Source organism: Lactuca saligna, chromosome 7 (assembly GCF_052625555.1).
Source record: "Lactuca saligna cultivar CGN05327 chromosome 7, ASM5262555v1, whole genome shotgun sequence".
NCBI classification, from domain to species: domain Eukaryota; kingdom Viridiplantae; phylum Streptophyta; class Magnoliopsida; order Asterales; family Asteraceae; genus Lactuca; species Lactuca saligna.
Window position 1 is genome coordinate 134,664,818 of NC_136423.1, and position 22,401 is coordinate 134,687,218.

Consider the following 22,401-nt stretch of genomic DNA (forward strand, 5'->3'; position numbering starts at 1 on the left):
TGAAATCCTCCCGTTGTACTTTTTCGATTCAAACCGCAACCTCCGAGATCAGCGTTAGAGAACGTGTGCACAAAGAAAGCTAAGCTTGAAGGGTACCATATTCCTAGTGAGGAGGTTTGTTTAAGATACCTTAATATGTTCTTAACATCTGTCATGTGGGGTTCATGAGGATTCTCTTGAAACCTAGCACAATAGCAAACAAAAAACATGATGTGTGGACGACTAGAAGTTAGATAATACAATGAACCTATCATTTGATGATAGAGTGTCAAATCAGCAGCTGGTTTGTCCAAAGACAGTGTTAGTTTCGTTCTAAATGCCATTGGAACCTTCACCTTCGAATCTCCCACCATTCCAAACTTAGCAAGTAAGGTCTTCGTATAAGCATCCTGATTGATAAATATTCACACCTAACTCTGTCTTATATTCTAACCAAGGAAAACGTTAATCGAACCCATGGAGCTCATCTCAAACTTAGTTTTCATTAACTTTCAAAACTCAATAGTTAAGCTATGGTTCATAAATTTGGACGAGCATCAAGTGGTAACCAACTTTCTTGCGAAATAATGTTGGGTTGACCGATCCTTGTTTAAATTTACCATGTTTTAAAAAGCGAGTAAGAGTTTCATACAACACTCTTGGATCTTGATTTAGACCATAAACCGCTTGTTCCAGAATGTAACAGTGATTGGGATACTTTTCGTTTATGAACCCTGGTGGTTGTTCCACATATACTGTTTCTTCTAGTTCCATGTCAGAAAGACACACTTGACATCCATCTGATATACTTCAATGTTCTTGTATGCAGCATACGCTAAGAAGAAGAAAAGTGACTCCAGTCTTGCAACTAATATGAATGTTTCCTCGTAATCTATACCTTCTTCCTTACAATACCCTTTAACTTCTAATCAAGCCTTGTTTTGTATCATATTTCCCTCTTTGTCCAGTTTATTACAAAACACCTACTTAAGACCTACAATAGATGCACCCTTTGGAGTGGGTATCAGTCTCCAAACCTTGTTGTGTTTGAATTCATTGACCTCCTCTTGCATTGTTTGCACCTAATCAGAATGATCAAGAGCAATTTTAACATTTTTAGGTTCAATTTTGGAGATAAATGAAATGAACATGCAATACTCCACTTTAGAGAATAATGCAGTCTACATCGCCTTTTGTTGTGCTCTCGTAAGAACTCCTGAGGAAACTTCTCCGTTCACTTGCTTTTTTGGATGATCTCTGGTATATTCTGTCAGTGGAGGGTAGTTTAGATTGTAGGTTGGATCCAGTTCAGCATTTACATCCTCAAATTCTGATTGCACATCTGAATCATCATTCGTATTTTCATTCTCCCCCTTAAATGATGTATGTTCCTCTACTTCTGGAATAGGATTCTCCCTCTAGAGTGGACTTTCATGGGTTACTTGAGGAGTTGAATGCTCCCCCTGAAGAGGTGTACTAGATGTGAAGGTTTAAGTAGAACCCTCCCAATTCATAGCTTGTTGAACTTTCGAATTCAGAAGCTCGCTATCAAGATTCATTGCAGCTTCATCGATAATTCTATTCAATTCATCCTCCTTGTTATATGTTTCTTTGGATTCTAAGGATATCACCTGTTCTGGCTCATCAAATAAATCCAAGAATTCGTCGTAGAGAATGGAGAGTGGAATCGTTGTTGGATTCGATTGGGGAAAGATCACCATTGATTAACTAGCATCCTTCTGATACTACTTGAAATAATTGGCATCGAATGTGACATAATAGGTTTCTTATATATTTTGAGACTTTTTGTTGAGAAAACTATATGCCATAAAAGTCATACAATACCCTAAGAAAATATCCTAATCATCCTTCACTTCGAATTTGTTCCTTTGCTCTTTGGAATTGAGAATGAAGCACCTCGAACCAAATACATGAAAGAACTTGACATTAGGTTTTCGATTATTCAATATTTTATATGGAGCAATAGAAAATCGCTTATTGAGGATTGATCGATTTTGAGTAAAGCAGGTTGTTCCAATAGCATCCGCCCAGAAGTAGAGTGGCAGATTTGCAAATGAGAGCATGGTCCTCGCAGCTTCGCACAAAGACCGGTTTCGCCTTTCAACGACCCCGTTCTGTTGAGGAGTGTAAGGAGCCAAAAAGTTATGAGTTACACATTTTTCAATTAGAAATTCTTCGAACGCTTGGTTTTTGAACCCCAAACCGTTGTCACTGTGAATGTTGTTAACTAGCTTTCGTAAGTGAAGCTCGATCTACTTTATAAAATCCTTGAGCTTGGGAGTGGCTTTTGATTTCTGTTTAAGAAAATGAACCCAAGTGAATCTGAAAAAATCATCTACAAGTACAAGTATATATATATATATATGTGTGTGTGTGTGTGTGTGTGTGTGTGTGTGTGTTACAACCAATGATTTCAATTGTAGAAGGACCATATAGATCTATATGCAGGAGTTCAAGTGTTCTATCACTTTCGTGTTCACAACTGTTGGATGAATCTTCCCGCTCTGCTTCCTTAATTCGCAGGCTGCACAAAGATGTTACTTATGATACTTCAAGAGTGGAAGCCCTCGCACATGATCACCTAGAACGAGTTTGTTGATGTCTTGGAAATTGAGGTGCGAGAGCCTTCGGTGCAATATCCAACTATCATCAGAAAAATCTTTCCTAAGTAGGCGGATAGCAGGCTTCCCTTTGATGGGATTTAGATTCAGTGGATACATCTCTCCTTTGCTCTTTGACTTTAGGAGCACAGTTTTTGTCTCCTTTTCAATGATCTCATATCCCTCATCAACAAATGACACTTTTAATCTGGTACAAGGCAATGCTTCAAAATAGAAAACACCATTAAGATAAGCATTAATAGAACCCTTTTCATTATCAAATGAATAGCTAATCCTTGTGTATACAAACCATGAAAAGAAATGATGTTTCTTGTCGTTTCAGGTGAATAGCAACAATTATTCAAATCTAGTCCTAATCCATTACTAAACACTAAAGAGTAAACTCCAATCTTGGTGATAGGCTATGCTCTTCTGTTCCCCATGATCAAGTTCATCTTCCCATGCTCCACATCCCTATTTTTTCTTAGGCTCTGCAAATCAAAACAAATGTGAAAACCACACCTTATATTGAGAACCCAAGAAATAGCATGTGATGAATAATTAGATTGAATAGTATAAATACCTTCATATGATGGCTTGATCTTTCCATCCTTGATATCTTGCAGATATTTCGGGCAACTTCATTTCCAATGCCCTTTCGTATGGCAGTAGTAGCACTCTGCATCCTTTGGGTTGGAGGTAGGTGAAATGGGACCAGCCTTGGTTCCATTAGAAGAGGTGCCATCATGGGACTTTCCTTTATGGTGGCTCTTTGAAGGAGCCTTCCTCTTCTTACCCTTCCCCTACCTAATAGCCAAGATGGGGGGCAACTATAGTAATAGGAGTCTGTGCAATGGATTTGTCCTTGAGGTTGCTCTCAGCAGTCCTCAACAGGCCTTGAAGCTTGCTCAACATGACAGCCTCTTTGTTCATGTGGTAGGTCATGCAGAACTGGTTGTAGCAAGGGGATAAGGAGTGAAGAATGATATCAATCGCTAGCTCCTCATCGAAGTTAACATTTAACTTCTGTATACGGTCGACAAATCTTTGCATCTTCTGCAGATAAGCAGTGACAGACTCTCCGTCCCTCATCTTGGTCGTGATCATCGAAGTGATGATCTCGTACCTCTCCTTCCTGGCACTCTGGTGGTACCTGGCTAGTAAATCCTGATGCATTTAATAGGGATAGAATTCCTCATAGGACTTTTGGAGTTCAGCAGTCATGGTCGCTAGCTTGATGCAATGGTCTTTTGTGGCATCACGCTCATGGGTCTTAAAGGCAGCGATCTCCTCAGGAGTAGCAGGATTGATATATACCTCCTTTAGCTCCTTGTCGAGGACATACTCCTTGTCCTCTTAGCGGGTGACCATCCTTATGTTGTGGATCCAATCATTAAAATTATTTCCGTCGAAGATTACCCTCCCACACAAATTCATGAGTGTGAATGAGCTGGAAAAGTTTGAGTCAGAAGTGTTGTTGTTCGGGTTAGACATCTGAAAAAGAAAAGAGACACAGGTTGATTAGATAAGAATCCCCAATTAAACACCCAAATGAGAAATTAGGCCTAGGACCCAACAACATTATTCACAATTTAGAAGAGGGATGTCGTAATCTAAACAGCAAAATAATTTGAAGGTACGTGAATCACGATTCACTAATTTCCACCATGAAAAACAAAAGCTATTAAGTTTTAAAGGTTTTTAAACTCCTAAATCCTTTGATATTTACTAAACTTTTTAATGGCATGTTTAAATCTCGATATACCCTTCAAGTTTGTGACTGGGATACCAAGGATCACAAACAAGGTGTGAATAACCATGAAAATGTACATGGTGCCCTCAATGTTCAAGTCAACTAATCAATGTGCCGGTTAGCCACACACGCTCCATTGATCTTTGACAAACATCGAGTCAGCCTTTTCCACCTTTGCTTAGACCCAAATTAGTGTATTGGTTAACCATACATGCTCCACTAACGTCTTAGCAAGGGTACAAAGTGTAATTTCATGGAATAGCATCAAATTCACATTTTTCCTAAAGTAACTAAGATTGCGAATTTTATAAAAAAAAAAAACCTTTAGTTACTTTATTAATCATTATACTTTTAATGTGGAATTAATTTTTCATATCCTACCCGTTCGGCTAACAACCCTCCACCAATCAAGGAAGGGGTGGGTGAGAGTGGACACCTATTAAACTGCCATTTTATAGGCAGCAACCTTATACCTCCCTTATAGATCGGTTTCATAAATGAGGCCTACTAACGGTAAGACTAGCATTTATCTTATACATATATAATAGTTATTCTTATAATATTATAATAGTATAGGGTTGAATTTCAAACTTGTAAAATTCTAGGGTTTGGAATTTAATTATTTCAAAAATAAACTTTTAATCAAAATTTTAAATTCCAAAACTTGAGGGCAAGTTTTGAAACATTTTAAAACTATCTAGATCAAAATTTAAATACAACAATTAAACAATTAATTGGTGGTTATCTAATTTCGACCTAATCTAATTCCATGCAAGATAATTGATCAAATAATTCAAATAATTAAGATTTATCATATAAGCCAATAATTATCTAATTAAATGATAAATATCTTTATTTTGACTAAGATAATCACATAGAATTAATAAAATTTGGATTTTATTAATTAAAAACATTTTTGGTAATCATCCAAAGTCAAAATAAGCCAAAATCCCAAAAATCCATATGTCTGATAGCCTGACTCGCCGAGTCCCTTACAGAACTCGCTGAGTTCATCCTACTCGTTGAGTACCTCATAAGACTAGACGAGTCTGTCAAGAAGATGGCATAAAAATCAATTTTAAGCAATAAATAAACACACCATGCATCAAATACAATAGAAACCAAGCAAGGCTCTGATACCACTGATGAGTTTTTTGCAAAAGAACATTCCTATGTGCACACGCAAAACCCTAAAGCTTTGGATCTAGGTTTTTCTATTATACATGCAAATTTATCCAAAGCTTGTAAACCGTAAACTAGCATACTATAAAATTCGAAATCTACATCTAATACAAGTTTAGATGATTACCTTTGATAGCAACAAGAATATTCAATCTTCAAGAGCTTAGTATCACAAGTGTAATACCTCTAATGGCTTACAAACACCAAGGCAAGAAGATGATTGAGAAGAGAGAGTGGGGAGGCACAATTTCGGCTATAGTAACTCTAGGGTTTCTTAGATGGCCGAAATCTGTAGCCCTAGGGGTCCTTATATAGTTGAGCTATTAGGGGTTCAGTCAAAACCCTAATTTGATAGCTTAGGCCCTAAGTAGCTCCAAGAACCTTCTAGAATAAGGGCCTTCGATGAAATCTTAGTGGGCTTCCACTCTAATTTTGTCCCCCTCATTTCCATAGGGATCCATAGCCCAAATCAACTATCTTATAATTGGCAATATTAGTCCTCTTAGTTCAATTAATCTCTTTTAATCACATAATTAATTTCCTAATTAATTCTAGTTTAATATTTACTAACTAATATGATTTCTCTTTTAGTATATTATTCATATAATATATTTTCATAAACCATAATAACCTCTCTCTCTCTCTCTCTCCAAAAATCATCCTGTCCAGTTGCGGTGAAGGCAACCCAAAAGAATTCATAACAAACTGAAAAATAGATGAACGGGACTCTGCTCTGAACGGGTTGGCATTGGTACCTTAGACCACTAGTGTGAAGACTCACCTCACAGACAGACGAAAAATAGATGAACGGGACTCTGCTCTGAAAATCAACTCAACCGGACATCTATTCAATGATATGACCAAAGTTATATATAATTTAAAATACCCAAAATACCCCTAGGCCAAGCTTAGCCAAACAAGGTCCAAATTCAAAGTCAACGGCCAAGGTTGACTCGCCACGTCATGGTGGTCCTTCACCATGTCGTGGTCCCTATGGACAAAACAAACCATCTGACTCCCCCCCCCCCCCCCCCAGAATTCGCCATGATGTGGTGACCTGACACCCCGTCGTGGTAATGCGGTTCCAAGCAGCTTAATTGATTAAGTTGTTTCCTTCAACCTATCGAGGTACAAAGCTTAGATCTCACTCAAAATATGATCTAGAGGGATTAATTTTCTAACTTTACCCATAAGGACCATCCAAAAAGGTCCAAAACTCAAACCTTACGTTCCATAAGGCATGAACTTCACTATTAAGCACTTATTCCTTTAAATATAAAGTCCATCTTCTCCGGTAGTGTTTCTAACACCAAAATCAACATGAAAGTTGTTTGTTTATAGACATGCATGCCCAATGCATGTCTTGAACCTATATTAGCTCAAAAATGATCATTTATGATCTAAATCTCATGCATGATTACAATATGTAACTAAACATTAGATCCAAGCCACCAATTTCACCAAATATCCCAGAGATTCATAAAGTTGCAAACTTTATGAAATTCTACCATTCTAACTAACAAGAATAAGAATATATTTTTTTTTTTTTTGGGAAAGAATAAGAATATTATGGGACAAAGCTCATGATCTAGCATCATATCTTGATAAAGTTCAAGTTTGGGACTCTTACAAAAGTCTAGAAGAGTGCCAAGATAAAGAATGGAGGTTTGCTTGCTGGATCCTAGCTCAAACTTTCCTTCTTCTCCCTTTAAGAGCTTCCAAGACTACCAAAAAGGAGGAAATGAGCACCAAAGATGTTTAGGGTTAGAGTTTCTGGGTTCGAGAGTGATCAAGGCTAAAGGTGGGCAGCCCTAGCCTCCCCACTTTCCTTTAAATACATGAAAATCAGGGTTTTTGCCATCAAGTTGCCACAACATCGTGGTAATATGTTTCCACGCCGTGGTGACTAAATGAAACACGCGATCTCATCCCAACTAGCCACATCGTGATGGTCCTTCACCACGTCGTGGTAGTCCTAAGCATAGAAGAAAAATAATTGTCAAGTACCTCAAAAATTCGGATGTTACATATACAGTTAAAATAATCATTGTAAAATTTTAATTTTTTTAAGTATATGTAGTTTACTCTGTTAAGCATTTTATTTGGTCACATTATATATATATATATATATATATATATATATATATATATATATATATATATATATATATATATATATATATATAAACCTAATTTAGAAAAGAATATCAATTAATTTATTGGCTTTTTGTATTTAATATAAGTTATTTAAACTTTGTTTTAATAATAATTGTTATACATTATCATTTTATAATAATATCTAATTTACTTAAAATATTTTAAAAAGATTTTTTTATCAAATAAATTGCAAAAATTGTCTCGATGGTTTGCTGACTTTTTTTTTTTTTTTGCTTGCTATCCAGCGTGTTTCGTTCTGATATTTTGGCAGGTTTTGATTTCTTGTTTTAACTTTAAAATTGTTATTATTTATTTACCTTTTGTATTAATAGTGATTGTCATCATATAAAAAAATGGATTTGATATACAAAAAAATAAATAAATAGCATACAAGCTAGCCCGTTTTTTCCTCTTAATATACAACCACATATATTTCTCACATTATATAGCAAAAAAGTATCAAAACGTTATTAGCAATTATTCATTAGTATTTAATTTGTCAGTTAATAATTACAATTCACAAATAAAACTAACAACTTTTAATATATATAATTAATAATAATTTATGCAAACTCACGAAGAAATTGTAGAACATAATGGTTATAAATAAAAATATGGATATGGACTACAAAATTTTCGACCAGCATATATTACATTTATTGTACTTATAATTTCATAAGAGAAGATTTATATGAATAATAAGAAAAATATCAATAAATGTGTTAGCATATAGAGATCAACAACTTTGAAAATCATGATTACCTATTTCTCATTCTATAAAAAAAAAAAAAAAAAAAAAAACATGCATCCCAAAATAAAGGGTTGTATGATCTTTATCTCCATATTATTCTACAAACTCATTCACTCGTGTTTGAATTTATGTTAACTATTACAATTCTACAAATTCTACACGAACTTTTCTCATTCTTTTTCCTTTTTCTTTTGTTTTATCTATCATTCTTACCCTTAATACAATTAACATTTGTCATAATATACCACAATCTCTCACATAATTACAAAAAAATATCATATCATCTCACGAGATTTTGTCGTTAAATAAAATTATAATCTTAACCTTTTGCTTTTTCAATCCTATGGCAAATAATAGTGATCGCTATTCTTAATAATTTTTGAGTTCATGCACGATCATATATATATATATATATATATATATATATATATATATATATATATATATATATATATATATATATATATATATATATATGTGTGTGTGTGTGTGTGTGTGTTTTAATAACTAGTTTTTAGTTGAGCAGGTAAAGTTTTCAGTTCTCTGTACAACCGATTGGTATCTGTAATTTTCATGTTATTTTTTCTATTTTCCTACAGACAAATAAATCAAGAATTTGACATCCATAAATTTAAAGATTAAAATTACACATAAATACAAGTTTTAGATCAATCGAAATATATTAATAATACATATAACCATAAGTTTTGCATCAATCCACGTATATAAAAAATGAATATAATATGGAAACAAAATTTAATTTTTGATTAACACGAGCACATCAGAAAAACTCCATAACATTTAATACGTGTTTTTATTCAAAAAAATGTAAATAGTTATGAAAAAAACTCATCCAAGTTTATTATGCAACTAGTTTATAACCCATGAAAACCACAATTATAAAATTAATTAATCTTTTCTATTAAAAACTCAAAATTATTAATCAATTATTTTAAATAAATTATTACGTAAATGATGTTTTTTTTAGTTTTATAAAACTATAATCGTTGATTTAAATAAATACGTGAAGGTATATCACACTATAATCTGTATTAATTTTATTTTATTTTTTAATCTAATTTTATTAATTTAATATAATTAGATTGCAAAATTTAAATTTTGAAATTCAAAATCGAAGAATCAATTATCTATTATCTATTATCTATTATCTATTCTTAATAAATGACTCCCCTTACCTGCCACGTGTTGTTTTTTTAAACCCTAGTTTGACACGTGTCGCCTTAATGTATTCCAAAACTTTTATTTTCCCGCTCAAATTTCTTAGTCGCCGATTTTACCAAGTTACGATTCTTTTATTTTGGATTTGGATTTGGATGCATCCCACAAAATCTGTAGTAAATGTTTAACAAATTAGAAAGTTAATAGCAAGAAATTAGGAACCTAATCTTTTCCAAATTTGAATCGCATAACCTACGCCCCTTTTTCCATAATTGCGTCTTCTTTCTATATTTTCAAATCTCTGCTTCACCTTCTACACTCTCCAAAGGTTTTTGTTCATCAAAAGTTTGTCATTAAGTTTCTTTCAATGATATTATGTAAGGTTTCTTCTCTCAAACTTTTATTGTTTCCTTTCGATTACGACTTCCTACTTTTCTTCGTCTCTAATTTGATGAGACCTAGTGCTTCTTTTTGCTTGGATACCTATCTGGCCTCCATTGGTTCAAGTATCATATGGTTAGAAATAGCAATGATGATTAGTTCAATCCGTCTGATCTCCTTTGGGTTTAGCTACCGGATGGTCAGACTGCCCTTGACGAATAACCCTTTCAAAATCCTTAATTTTGTTGCTGCATTTTATCATTTTTAGATATTTTATTTTTCTCAGTGGATTCAACCGAAAATGATTTATTATGAAGAAATATGGATGCAGATTGTTGCTAAAGCGAATTTAGGTCTTGATACACAAATGGAAACTTCATAGGTCATATCTCAAAAGTAAGTATTACATTTATGGCTATTATATACAATGATTTACGGTTGATTATGGAATGGATTGAGATGTTGAGGTGGTTATGTGAAATTTTTTTGTATTAACAATCTTCAACATATTATAATACATTTTATTTTATTTAAGATATTCATATATATTTACTTCTAGATTTCCATGGAGACTATTCCAAAGCAACTTTGAATGTAAGCTTGGGCGGGCAAATTGATTTTGATTATGATTTACTGATGTCAAACCATGTATTTTTCCATGGATTAGAGATAATTAATGGGATGTTCCATGTTGGTGGTCAAATGAAACCATGTAAAGGGAGATGCAATATTGATGTTATCTTTCAAGCATTTTAAGGTAAAAATATTCCTTAAATCGAAGCGTTTTAAATTTGAGATTATTCTTTGTTTGTAGAAGGTTTGTATTAATATATAACTATCTTTGAATTTTAGTATCTACAAAGGGTCTAATTGTCAATTTGATATTTGAATATAGAAGTTATTTTTAAGCTGATTGTGGTATTTGATTATATTTTAGATTGGACGTTGAAGTTCGCTTCACATGATTCAAGTGTTGGTGTTTAAAATTTAAAACCTAACTATTTTTAAAAAAATTATGTTAATGAACTTCTATGATAGAAAATGAGATATGGTAACTGTATCCGTTGTTTTGAATAGCTATTCTTCGGTATATAGCTCTTTCAACATATTCAATCTTTCTATAAAATTTACGTTTGTTGATCTTCTGTTGAGGATGTCAACATATCAATTGCAACAGATAGATTGATGGTTAGGCATACCTTACGGTTTAGAAAGTAAGTATAGTTGTACCTAATAATCTAAAAAATTGTAGTTGATTAATTATCATATTGTTTATAGTAGTTTTTAAAAAAGGTATATTTTTAATAAATTATGAGTACTTTTATAATTGATCATGTTTTATTAATCAGAGCTGCAAGGAAGAAAAATGATGGATGCACTGGAATTAAATGACATATGGAGAAGAAAAATGATTGATGCTATTAAATGACATCTGGACACAAGTAGGTGAACAAATTTTTAGACCCTTAAAAAACTACTAATTTTTAGACCGTAAAAAACTGAGGTTATTAAGTGGAACTAAACTGAAATTTGGTTAATAAGTTTATTATAAACAAGATTTCAAAGAAATTGTCATCTAATTGCCTTATTATATTCATGTCATCAATCACATAGGAAAATATGTCAATTTTACATTTCTATATACTACTTCTCTTCTTGAGTATATCACTTGAAAACTATTCCTTTTGATCAAGGTTTAAAATATTATCATTTTTTCCAACCAAATTTTTATCTTGATTTATTCATCGATCTTTTTTTCATCCTGTAAGTTTTTTATCTATTAAATATTGTAGCATGGTCTTTCGAGTTGTGTATAATGGTTTGTTTAGAAGACAAGATTGATTTTAATAATTTGAAAAACATTCATGGGTTTAAATGTCAAATCTTGAAACATTATTCTTAATTTTTAACAGAAAGGTATTGAAGCATGTTTATTAACTTTTTGAGGAGATTCGTCCACAATGATCTTGGATGGTGCCACAATATAAATGCCAAATCAATATTAAAGTAATCCAGTTTGTGTCTCAATTAACGGTGTAAGTTATAGTCAAATGCAAACTAAAAGACTAAGTTATAAAATTTTTCTAAAAAAATAATAAACATGAGATCTAATGTCCTTATTTATGTTTTTTAAAAAAGCAATGTTATTGTTATTTATTTTTTATTCTTAATTATAAATAAATCTTTATATATTTATATTTAATGAAGTATGCTTCGAGACAAATATATATTTCAATAATATAAAGGGGTAATATTATCATATAAATCAATTCTACACATTAATAAATAATGTGTTTTCAACTATTTATTTTTTCATCATGTCCTCAAATGTCTTCAATTTAGAAATTTGAAACCCTATTTTATTTTTAAATATATTTTCTTATATTATTTCAAATAGTTATGCAATTTTTTAAAAATCATGATTTGAGATATCCAAATTTATCTCGAAATTTAAAATATATGTTTATCCTATTAAAAAATATATAAAAAGTGTTAGTAAATTTATGATTAATGACTATTTTTGTTATAATCTATGTTATTTTAATTTATCAATCGTATACCACATGAATTTTGAAGATGATAATTTGACCAATAAAACTTTCAATATTGTATATAAATAAATGTTTCAAAATCTATGTTAAAATACTATATTTATTTTACTTATCAAATTAATTAAGGTTATTCACATTTGTATGTTCACATTTAATATTCTTTTTATTTATATAATAATTATAAGAGTAAATTACTGAAATCGTCCTTATGGTTTGGTTAAAATTACATGTTTTGTCTCTAACTTTTCTTTTGCACTCGGATGGTCCTTGTGGTTTGATTTTGTTGCGTTTTTCGTCCCTTACGTACATAATGTTATGGACCAAACGTGCAATTTTGACCAAACCATAGGAACGAAAAACGCAACAAAATCAAACCTTAGGGACCGTCCGAGTGCAAAATAAAAGTTAGGGACCAAACATGTAATTTTGACCAAACCATAGGGACGATTTCAGTAATTTACTCTAATTATAAACATATCAACCGTGGTTTCCACGGGTTATAACCTAGTTAATTTAATATAATTAGATTGAGAAATTTAAAATTTGAAGTTTAAAATCGATAATTAATATGTTGACAAGTGGCATGATAGATACATATAATATTAATGAAGAGTTCTAATAGTATGACCCTTGTAAATAGAAAATGAAACCTATTTATTTATTAGAATAGAGAAATAGTTGATTTGCATATGTTTTGTTTTAGTTTAACTAGTTCAAATGTTTTAATTTAATCGATTCAACCGAGTTTATATGAAACACTAGTTCGATTTATGTCTATAAATATATATAAAACAAATGTTAGTTGAACCATTTATTTGTCTAGCTCTCAATCCAACGGATTCAAACCGGTTTTTTAAACATTAAATATAAGTGCATCTTGATGTTGATTAGCTTATACTCTTTTGAAACCCGATTTTCTTCCAAATTTACTGTAATGGAAAATATTGAAATAAAATAACACAATCACTATTTTGGTTCTAAAGATTTTCCTGAAATATTTCTAAATGTACTTTAAAATTTAAAAATTATACGATATTATTGAAAACTTGATGTTTCCACGTTACAATAATTTGATTGGTGGAAAATTACGAGGAGGAAGCCAAACAATTGATTTCTAGTGTCCCAATTGTATTATTGCTGGACAAAATCTCGTTTTATTCATGGCTGACATTTGGAACTTTCAACCAGTACTACACAGAATTGAATGCTACCTCGGGTATCCCAGGTACACAATGATGTCACATTTGGTGTTGTCACATTTTCCGTATTTTATAATTCTTACATTCACATGTTAAATAGATATTTCCAACTTTTCGTATGGTGACACTCTCGAAAAAAAAAATGTGTGTATATATTTATCATTTTAAAAAGATTAGTCATATAAAATATTTAATATTTTAGGAATTTTTTAAACCTATAATTTTCCATTTAATAAACCGTCATGTTTTTTTTCATCTGTCATAGTGCTTTTAAAAAGTTTACCGGTACCGATGTTTACATTTTTGTTCATAATTTAATGGAAACATTAGATTATTTTACAACAAATAAAAATACAATTACGCCTAATTCTTGTTTACACATCACAATTTATTTATAGGATGATTAGAATTATGGTCTTTGAAATTTTAGATTGTTTTCAAAATTAAATATAGCTTCCAAACTCTAATATATTATTGAAACATATTTAATCTCAAGTGATTTAACACATAACATTATTATATTTATTTGCGATACAATTTTTCTATATTATTAGAATAAACAAATTCTTTAGGCATTACATTGTTATTTTTTTTTTTTTTTTGAACGGCATAAATTTATTGAAAAAAAAAACTAACAAGAAGTTATGAAAAAGTTATAAAGCGTTAATTTGTTATTTATTTTCAGATTAGTTGAATTAGAATCTCGAGTTTTATATTTAACCTTTAGTCTCCAAATTAGCAAATACATAATCATTTGTGATATAATTTCATCCAAGTTAGTGATATAGAACTTTCGGTCTCCAAATTAGTAGATGTGGAACCATTTGCGATATGATCACATCCAACTTAAAAGATATAAACCCCCAAGTAGCAAACATGAAACTATTTGTGATACGATTTCATCGAATTTAGTCGACACAGAATATATGGTACCAAATTTTCAAACACATATGCAATGGACCCTCATCTTCATATATCAAGAACATCATATGTAGCAACATTAATAAGAAAAAGAGAATTATGAGTTAAAGCGGAAACTTATGTCCAATGCTATGGTTTTATGAAGAAAAAAAAAGTTGGGTTTTCTTGGGAGAAAATTTTGTTACGATAAGACTACCAATTAACCTCTTAAATATGCAAAAACAATGTAAGGATTTTTTTAAGAGAAATTAAATATCCTCCTACATTTTAGTCCTATTATTCTTTTACCCACATTAAATTGTGACAAGTGTATTAAAATATTATCAATTTCATTAAATGTATCATTAAATGTGACACATGTCAACATTTGATATGGTAGGATGATAAGTATGACTAAAATATAGGAACATATTTAATTTCTCTTTTTTTAAACAACATTAGTTTTAAATAGAAAAAATATAAAAATGATAGTAAAGTCTTTTTAAAAATATCAATTAGATAAAATCATTAATCAAACAACTTAGAGCATTTTCAACGATAGACAAATGTTAAGACGCAAAATTATTGATGCTTTATAACCTTATTAAATGGCATATCCAATTATTGACCTCTTCTTACTACTTTTTTATATTTCACTAATTTATCCCCATGTATATAAACTAATAGAAGACCTGTTCGCGCTATGCCGCGGGTTCAAATTAAGTGTGATTAGCATTCAAAACATGACATAATCAGCCAAATAAAAGCGTAAGTTGAATGTAAAATACTTTTGGAATGAAAAGTATCACTAAACGTGGGTGTAGGGGCAAAATTATCATTTTACATGGATATGATTTTAGGAGCAAATGTCATTTTAGATGAACTTTAACATCCGTGGGATAAAAATGCTCATTTTACATGGACCAAACAGTGCATTGTCAAAAAAAAAAGTGTGACAATAGTTGGTTTTAGTGGCAAAATGGTAATTTGATATGGAATAACTTTGATTTAGACATTAAAATTTCTTTTGAAAGTGTCAATCTAAAATATAATAGGGTTAATAAATTAGGAGAGTAATAAAGATTTAAGTTTATCCATGGTAAGTCTTTAAGTTTTTTTTTTACACATTAAGTCCTTAAGGTTTTTTTTTACATATTATACCAATATGGTTGTATATAATCGTTTGAAAAAGATAATAAAGTTTTAATTTTGTCCATATTAGGTCCTTAGGATTTTTTTTATAAATATTAAACCAACATGGTTTTTATAACCGTTTAAAGAGGTGCAATAAGATGATTTTGTTCACATTAAGTCCATATTTTTAATAGTTTTATCATTTCATCTAACTCTTTTACAATTTATATTAGTATCTAATTAGATGGTTTCATTATTCCATCTTCTCATTTCAATCGTACATTTACCACAACTACGGTTTCAACTGAAAGGTTATATAACAACTTTTTAAAAAGCTACTTACACTAGTTTTTTAAAAAGTTTTTTTTTATTTCCAAACATACCCCTTAATTAATTAAGAAAACAAATTTTTAAAATTTCATTTTATGTCATTATATAAATTTAAGATAGCTTATAAGCTGTGACAACCCGAAATTTCCATTTGTTTTATCTCTGTGATTAAGCACTTCAAAAATTAGCCAAATTTATCTCAAAATATTTTTGGCCGGATTTAATCCCGTTGGAATATTTTAAATAATATTCGTCAAGCGAACCAAAAATAAGGAAGTATAAATTTAGAGTTGTCGTGTTTAACGTAAGTCGCGGAACTCCAAAATTTGGAGTTTATGGAAGTAAACTCGGGATTTACGACCACAAACCCCCGAGAGTATAAATATGACACTTAGTCATTTTCTCTCATTTTTCCAACTTCCACCCCAAGAATTCTCTCTCAAGTATCATACAATCCTTTTGTCAAATCCGCTAAAACGTAAGTGTTTCTTGCCTAGATTCGTTCATATAACACTTAATCTAGTGTTTTTACTTCATGTCATCCATGTATTTTTGATTTTTGGCTAGATCTTCAAGTGTTCTTCAAGAACACACACTAGTGTTCTTGGCCAAAAACGATCATTCAAGCTCCTAGAACGTAAGTACACTTGCTCTAGCTTGTTGTGTGCTTAGTATGAACTTGCTTACACCCAAAAATCATCATTTCCCCATGTTCATATGGGTTTACGGTTTGGGGAGGCCATCCCAAAACCGTAAACACCTCCAAAAGGTGTTTAAATGCCCCTAATGCCTTCAAATGGTTGGATATTGGAGTAGAACCTTACTTGCATGAACTAGGGACCCCAAGAACATGAAATGAAGGGACAAACATGAGTTTACGGTTTGGGAAGGTCTCCAAAAACCGTAAACACCTTCTAAGGGTGTTTAAGTGCCCTTAACACCTTCCTATGCTCGTATAAGTGACTAGAACCTTGCATGCATGAGTTAGAACCACCAAAACATAAGAGAAAATGGACAAACATGAGTTTACGACCGTAAACCCATGTGTTTACGACTGTAAACTCCCAAGGGAGTGGTCCAAAGACCGTAAACTCCAAAAAGTGTCCATTTTGAACCCTAGTCACTTCCTTAACCCTTGATTCGAGTCTAGCATAATTCCTTGACTGAGATAAGACCTTTAAACACCCCATGGCACCACTACCATGAGTTTACTGTGACATCCCCATTTTCATGGCCAGAAAATACCGATTTTGTTTATGCTTTGTAAAAATCAGAGTACTTCTTTTCATAAAAATGTTGCGAAATTTGTTCCCAGAAAAATACGATAAATACGTTATCAAAATATTTTCGAAGAAACGTATTTTATTCATTTTAAAAAGTTTGGGATGTCATCGTCAATACATAAACATAAGCATAAACAAAACTTACATTTATTTACACTAGTAATCTACATCTCTTTAATCTCTCAGTGTAATGTGACTTCATATCAACACCTGTGATATAAATAAACTGAGTGGGTCAGGTTGGGAAACCTGGTGAGTACCTAGGGTTTTCAACCCACAATAATATAATTACTATGTTTAAAAAAATTAAACAATCAACCCAATTACCCATCCCCATTATCTTCTTTACTCTTAAGGATCTTCCCTAAGAGTCAACTATTCCTCGTTTATTTATTCCTAAGGATCATCCTAAGGAATTGGCACGAAGTCCATCGTTACCAAGGCTTATAGGTTACAACTGGTGAACACGTACTCCAAAACATCTAGTAAACACTTAGTTCAAAAGTAGCTAGTGAAGACACTTAGTTCAAAATACCTAGTTAACACACTCAGTTCAAAAATAACTAGTGAACACACTCAGTTCAAAATACCTAGTGAACACACTCAGTTCAAAAATGTCTAATGAGCACCTAGTTCAAAAACATCTACAGGTTACGAGCCTGCTAGCGTTCCACTGGACTGTTTAGTATCGTCCATGGTCGTCATCTATACTCCACTAGATGAGTGGATCACTGTCAACATTGATGTCTTTCATCGTGTTGTCACTCAACAACTATTTCATCTACCCATGTTTTACCCAACACATTTTGTATATATAAAATACATATACAGTTTAAATCATTTAAAACATGTATAAAAATATTTCACCCAACATAGACAGCAAGTATTCAGACAATATGTACACATAGCACGTAATTTATATTAAATAATTCATATCTATGTGTAAGATGAAAGGGACTATGCACTCACTTGAAAAGGTGGTGATTCCGAACTCAGACAGCGCTTCACTTCTTGAAAAAAAATAATTTCATTCGACGAAACCTAGTATTATTACTACTAGAGTTTAGTCTATTATTCACCGAGACTAATTAATAGTCTAGCTATTATTACTATTATATAACCGTTAAATAATACTTATATAACCCATAATAATAGCCCAATTACTTATTATATGTTCTTAATAACGTTAATATAATTAAATAAAAGCTATATTAAAAATAGCTAGGCGTAGCTCACTTACAGCGGGTTTTATAGAAAACCAAGCTTTGCTTGAAGTAGCATTCCCGTGCGGAAAAGGTTTTCTTCTCGGAGTCGTCGAGCACTCAGGGGCTTCCGCCTCGTGCTAGGGAGGTTCCCTAGGCTTTTCGGGGGGGGTTTCGGGGCTAGAGAGAGGTTCTAGAGAGAGAGAGTAAAGAGAAGAAAGAATGAGAAAGGTGTGTAAAAAATGAGGGTGGGAGAGGTTCTATTTATAGGGTGAAAATGGTTGAACTTAGTGCCACATGTCACCATCTAGTAGCAAGACTTGGGGAGAAAGCAATGGCCAAGATTGTGCCACATCACCCATTTTCGCACATCACACTTCCGACTTCTAAAATCCGTAACTTTCACATACAACCTCCGTTTTTGACGTTCTTTATATCCACGCGTAGGTAAAAATAATATCTAATATAACATCCTAGAATATCAAGAGTAAAGTTGAAGGGCTAAAATAGTAAATTGGTAAGGGGAACTCAGCGAGTCCATGGGTGGACTCGGCGAGTAGGGTCACGACTTTGGTCGTGTGTTATGTGGCCGACTCGGCGAGTCAGCGGATGGACTCGGCGAGTAGACGCTGAGTGGAGGAAACCCTAAATCCAGAGGATGAGCCCCATTTAAAGGACATTATACCCTCTCCCCAGCCTCTTTACCCTCTGTAGAAGTCCAGAAAGCCCTAAGGCACGAATTTGAGGGAGTAGAGTGCATTTGGAGCTTGGGGAAGTGATTGTTGAAGAAATCTTGAAGGAGTAGAGACTTGGATCAAAGGGATTTGCAAGGATTCGGATTAACCTTCTCTTGGAGCTTCCTTTTGAAGTATTATTTTATTGTTTGAGTTGCTATTATCTAGATTCATCATTTTTGGAGGTGTTAGAAATCATATCTTTTGATGTATTGGAGTTTAGAGGTTAGATCTGAGGTTGCTACCTCAGATATGGAATGGAGAAGGGTTAGAATGCATAAAGGTCCTTGTTTTTGAGTGATTGATGGAGCTATCTTGTCCCAAACCCAAACCCTAGAGTGAAAATGCCTAGATCTCCTTGGATTCATGTAAAGATTTCCACTTTACGTGATGGATGGCCTTAGGAGGGGTAGATATATGGTTTGGATCATCTGCATGGCTTGGAAAGCCTCTGTATGGATTCGTACCTGGTGGTACTCGGCGAGTCATATGGGTGGACTCGGCGAGTTGCTTGAAGAAAGGCTGGAACTCGGCGAGTTGGAAGAACAACTCGGCGAGTAGGATAAAGATGGTCTGGAACTCGGCGAGTTGTAAGAACAACTCGGCGAGTAGGTTGAAGATAGTCGTAGACTCAGCGACTCTGTTCTTGGACTCGGTGAGTCTGGTCGTAGGGTCCAAGTTTCTTTTGGAAGGGTTGTGACTCGGTGAGTCAAGGGATGACTCGGTGAGTCAAGGGATGACTCAGCGAGTTGGGTCGCGAACTGAAGGAGTTTTTGTGTATGGGGACTCGGCGAGTCATCGGGTTGACTCGACGAGTAGAGTCAGTCAGTGGTAGACTTCGACTTTGACTTTGACCAAGGGTTGAACAGTTGATTTCCAGAGGCATTTTGGTAATTGTTGAATATTGTTTTAAGTTTAGTGTATTGGTGGTTGGCGAGTGGTGGAGATCCTACCAGTAGTCGGAGCAGCTTGAGTTATCTGTTCAGCTGGCAGTTTCGAGGTGAGTTATCGTCACAATATCAACAGGGTCTAAGGCACGAAGGCCGGCCCTTTATCGGATTAAGATCTGGGTATCTGTTTTTATGTTATTGCTTTGATATGTTTGCATCCTAGTAGTTAGGATGGTATTCGTTAGAGACTTGGTTAAGGTCGGTATCCTGGTATATAGGGTGATGCTATGCTAGTGACCGGTTAGGTCGGTATCCTGCTTAGAGTATGTTGTGTTACGTGATCTGCTAGATCAGTTTGATTGAATATGAATCGTTATGTGATTGTATGTTTATGTGCGCATGGTTGTTTGGACTGGGGTTGGGTTGAGGCGGGTCCTGCTTTGTGCTGTAGACCAAGATACCCAGGGCGGACCGGTTGTTCCGAAGGCTCAGCAAGCGGTCCGGATAGGCTATAGGCCCCACGACGGCGGACCAGATGTGCCGAGGCTCGTAGAGTGGACCAGGCCGACTGAAGGCCCGATGTGGGCGGACCAATCATACTGTAGACTCAGAGAGTGGACCAGGTGGGTTGAAGGCCCGGTGCGGGCGGACCAACCACACTGCAGACTCGAGGGACATGACTGGACTCGGAGGGTGGACCAGGTGGACTGAAGGCCCGATACAGCGGACCATTCACACAGTAGACCCGATATGCATGGTTGTTCTATGATTCGATATGTTATAGCATGTTAAGTGTGTGGTATATGTGGTTGGTATTTTGGGGGTATCTCACTAAGCTTTCGGGCTTACAGTTGTGGTTTAATGTTTTTTAGGTTCTTCAGGAGACCGTGGCAAGGCAAAGGTGTGATCGTACCGCTCCTCGAGTTGTGTTTTATGATATGGTTCTGGGAATACTCTGATAATAAATGTATTGAAAACCTTTTTGTAATAACATTATTAAATTGGGTCCTTTTTGAAAAGTTTAAATTTTATTGAAATTTTTGGGCGTTACAAGTTGGTATCAGAGCCTTGGTTTGAGTGAATTAGAGGAACATTCGTGTGAATCCAGTCTCAAATCAAGGAGAGTTTTTAAAAAGAGAATTTAAAATGGTTTTCAAATTATGTAAAAGGAGGACGCGGAGGTACGATCAGCTGGAGCCAATAAGCAACCCGAAAATACCATACATGATATTTGTTTTCGAGCTTTGATAGAACAGCATGCTAGTACTAGGCTAGGGATCTTCAGGATTTCATGATAATGTTGCCTGTTTTATGATGCCTGCTAGCCTAGGGTTTTCCTCCGTATGAGATTTCTAGTGTTCCTCTAGGAGTGAGGATTGAGCACTTGTTATGTGTATTAGTCACTAGGGTGCTGTGGTAGTACTTCATCCAAATATGGGTAGGTGTGGAAGGTAGTATGGGCCCGTACTACTGAAAGCACAGGACCCATACGCGTATCAGGGAAACCATGACCTCTAGGGTTGGGTTGAGAGTTGGTTTCCGGGATAGTGGGAAGTGTCTGAGATTTTGTGGTTTATTTTCAGTATGGAGATTTCGAGGCATGCTTGGAGTGGATCCGGGTCAGGATCGGGAGCAGGAGAGGGAGTTCCGGGCGGGTCAGTACCGCCCGAGGTTATCGGTCAGATGAGCATGTGCGAGTTGGATGCAAGGATTTATGAGATCCTGCATGATGAGGTTGCTGCGTTGTTCCGGGCCAAGCTGCCGGAACTGTTTGGGTCGATCAAGACCGCCATGGTGGAGTATTTTGATGAGCGTTATACGGCACTCACTGAGACAACTGCCGCGGAAGCTACAGCGGCTGTAGCAGCGGCAGGGTGAGGAGCTGGTAGAGGTTTTCAGTATCAGGACTTCGATAATACGAAGCCTCCCACCTTTGATGGAGTTCAGGACCCGATCGTTGCTATGAGATGGTTATCGGACGTGGAAGGGTGTTTCTTCACGTGTTCATGCCCTGCTGATCAGAGGGTGAGGTGTGCTCTGAACCTGTTAAGACTCAGGAAAAGGATTGGTGGAGATTGACCACGGGGTCATACTCGGATGCGCAAAGGGCTGCGGTTTCATGGGATCAGTTCAAAGAGATGTTCAGCACTCGTTATGTTCCGCAGGTCGAGAGG